General features: G+C 39.3%; 1 non-coding gene across 1 annotated transcript; it reads right to left on the bottom strand.

The window, feature by feature from the left end:
• Positions 1–537: 537 nt before the first annotated feature.
• Positions 538–644, bottom strand: LOC141602770 (small nucleolar RNA R71). Its single transcript, XR_012524680.1, has one exon. It is a non-coding gene; the product is annotated as a small nucleolar RNA R71 (small nucleolar RNA).
• Positions 645–3,829: the final 3,185 nt, after the last annotated feature.

Here is a 3,829-nt window from a genome sequence, read left to right as displayed (position 1 = left end):
TTTGACCGTGAAATCGAAAGAATCTTAACGAACAATAAGAGACTTGTTAGGAGGAATTTGAGAGGCAATAGTGAAGTTGTCCAACCCACTAGTGAGTTTGTCAATCCTTTCGCAATAGGAGGAGAAGAGAACCCATTACACATTACCCCACAAAATCCACCTACAATGCCAAAATTCTAGTCACACTCCGTACCCACCGAGGAGAACCTACCCAATGGTACTCCTACACCACAACATCTCACCGGAAATTTCATTGCCAAATCCGCCTTTATCCAATTAGTTGAAAGAAGCCAATTTGGGGGGATGCCTAGTGAAGACCCTCACTCTCATATGGAGGCTTTTTGTGACTATTGTGATGCGATCTCACAAACCGGTGTAACTCAAGACCAAATTAGATGGGTCTTATTTCCATTTTCTGTAATTGGCACCGCCAAACAATGGTTGAAAGGCCTTGATAAGGCTACTCTCGGAATAGATTCTTGGAAGAAGTTGGCTCTAGCTTTCTACAAAAAATTCTACCCACCGGAAAAGACTAACATGCTAAGAGCTCAAATTACGGGTTTTAAGCAAAGGGATGAAGAATCTTTGTATGAAGCTTGGGAGCGTTTCAAAGGAATTTATCGCTCATGTCCTCATCATGAACTTAGCGAATGGTTCTTGGTTCAACAATTTTGGAATGGTCTTTATGAAGACTCAAGAAATATCCTTAATATGGGATCGAATGGGATGTTCACCGAGGTTGATGACAACCAAACTTGGAGCAAAATTGAAGAGATGGCAATCCACAATTCACAATATAGTAGACCTCGCAAGGCTACTAGAGGAGGAAAGCACGAAGTGGACGCCGTTACTCAATTAGGTGCCCAACTAAGCTCCCATATCGATACTATCAACTTGAAGTTCGAAAAAGCAATGGCTAGACTTGAAGAAGTCTCAAAATCACCAAAGCATCATGTCAATGCCATGACGGCATCTTCATCAATCCCAAGTGGGATATGTGAGAATTGTGGAACTTTGGGTCATGACCCAAGTGAGTGTAGGGGAACAACCGAACAAGTTAATGCTTTCCAAGCATATAAAAGTGGTACCCCTTATTCAAATTTTTACAATGAGAATACCAAGTTCCATCCAAATCTCTCATACAAAAGCCAAAATGTTCAAAACCCACAAACACCATACACTCCACCACCCATGAGAAATCAAAACCAAAGACCCTTTTACAACCAAAACCAAAGTTATCAAAATCAAAATCCATACAATCAACAACATGACCAAGGTTTGGATGTCCAAAAAGTGGTCCTCCAAATGCAAAAGAATCAACAAGAGTTTTTCACTCAAATGCAAAAAGATAGTCAAGCAAAGGAAATCACCATCAACAACATTCTAGCTCACACCAAGATGTTGGAAACCCAATTGACACAACTAGCATCTTCAAGCTCACAAAGACAAAAGGGGCAATTACCACCTCAAAGTAATCCCCCTAGACATGAAACGGTTAGTGCTATCCACTTGAGGAGTGGCACAAGGTATGAAGCACCGAAGAAGCAAGTTGAGAATGAAGTTGTGGAAGCTAGTGATAAGGAAGAAGTTGTGCAAAACTCCAAGGTTGGAGAACAATCAAAAGAAGAGAGTTTAAAGAAAAATGAAGACAAGGCCAAGGAGAAGGAGCCCGTTGTGATTAGACTTCCTTTTCCAAGTCGTCAAGCCAAGCCCAAATTTGATGACCAACTTGGAAAGTTTATGGAAATTGTGAAGAATTTGGAAGTCTCAATTCCTTTCACGGAATTAATCAATCACGTGCCGGCCTATGCGAAATACATGAAAGATATCCTCACAAAGAAGAAGTCCATCCGGAAACTTGAGACTATCGCCTTCACTAAGGTGAGTAGTGCAATACTTCAAGGGAGTTCACCTCCAAAGTTAAAGGATCCGGGAAGCTTCTCAATACCGTGTACCATTGGCGACACGACGATCAACAAAGCCTTATGTGATCTAGGGGCTAGTGTGAGTGTCATGCCGTACTCGGTGAGTAAAAGGTTGGGGATGGGAGAACTTAAATGCACCAACATCACACTCCAAATGGCCGATAGATCGACGAAGACACCATTAGGGATATGGGAAGATGTCCCCGTACGAATTGGGAAGTTTTTCATCCCGGTGGACTTTGTCATTGTTGATATGGAGGAAGATTCCAACATTCCAATCATCCTAGGAAGACCTTTCCTACACACCGCGGGTGCGGTGATTGATGTAAAACATGGTGAGCTCACTCTAGAAGTGGGAGATGAAAGTATAACTTTTAATCTTGACAAGACCATGAGAGCTCCTCATTTGCATGAGCCATGTTTTATGGTTGATCATTATTGTCGGAAAGATGAAAGAAAGAAGTCGGAACTCCAATGGAAAAGGAAAATTGAAGATGCTCCATTCAAAGAGCAAGTGAATTGTGACAAGGAGAGCTTGCAAAGCTCGTCAAAATAAATCAACCAAGGAAGAAGAGGATGGCCTCATTGGCCAAGAGAAGAAATTGGGAGAGTTGTCTCCATCTAAGCAAGAGATTTTCAATGATCAACTCAATGAAGTTTGTGGTCTTTGGGACGACGAATTTGAAGGGATTTTTAATCCCTATATTGGACATGCCATAGATCACGATCGACAACAAGGGCCAAGGTCTATTGAGGAACTCTACCATGATAATGAACAAGCTTTTGATTACTTCTTCAAGGTGTTGAGCAACATCAACAACACCTTGAACATGCCTCCTTGACATCTCATCAAGAATGAGAGTTTGGTGGAGTCCTCCCTAAACCACCACTTGTAAATATTTCTAACTCCCTAACTTATATTTCAATTCTTGTATTGCATTTTTCTCATCTTTGGATTTTTATTTACTTTGATCAAAATAATTGTCATGTTTGAGAGAAGTGAGGGAGGGACAAACAATTTCAATTGATGTGTAGTGCTTTTAGCTTAGTGTGGGGATGGCAATTGCCTAGGCTATCCATGCCTTAGTAGTGCCCCCACAATGACGAACACAAGACTTGAAGAAAGAATGGAGGAATGGTATGGGAAATGCAGTGTGCACGGATGGAACTGAATCCGTGTACACAGGGGAAGAATCCGAGCGGATTCTGAAGGAAATGTAGATCTATATACTAACATATTCATATATGTTTTAATTTAATTTGTCATAAAATTAAAGTTGGATTTTATGCATGCAAACTAAAATAAAAGAAGATAAGAAAACATTTTCTCACCATATGAAATTCGGTCATATTGGGCACCAACAAGATCTCCTTCTTGTTAGTTCTTGAGCTTTCCATTAATGGATGAACATCCTTGACTTCAAATTAGAAGCCCTCCAATTAGTAGCACCCAAAACTATCCCTTAATCCCACAAACTAACATGTACTAGATGTTTGTAGTGTAGTTTACCTTAAAATCTATTACTAATACTCATATACTACTTTTAGTATTATTAGTGTTTGATTTAAACAAATTAGATTCACAAAAATGAATTTTGTGAAGAACAAGAGAGAGAAGGGAGGTTTTTCATAAAAAGTAAGAATGAATTAATTAGAGAAAATTCTCTCTAATTTTCTATATGGAAAACCGGATGGGAGGACACATAGGGTAGTCAAATTTTTCTTCCCAATTTGCTTTTGTTCTTCACAAGAAAAGCTAGCTAGTAGTAGGTGTCATCATGATGTTTACTTTATTATTTAAATAACAAAAACCATCAAAACTCACTCACTACATATAAAAACGGTTTTCCTTGTAATATTGAGTCCATTTTATTTTTGTCAATTGTACAATTGTATGTCATGTG

Source organism: Silene latifolia, chromosome 9 (assembly GCF_048544455.1).
Source record: "Silene latifolia isolate original U9 population chromosome 9, ASM4854445v1, whole genome shotgun sequence".
NCBI classification, from domain to species: Eukaryota; Viridiplantae; Streptophyta; class Magnoliopsida; order Caryophyllales; family Caryophyllaceae; genus Silene; species Silene latifolia.
This window is presented reverse-complemented; position numbering and strand designations above follow the sequence as displayed.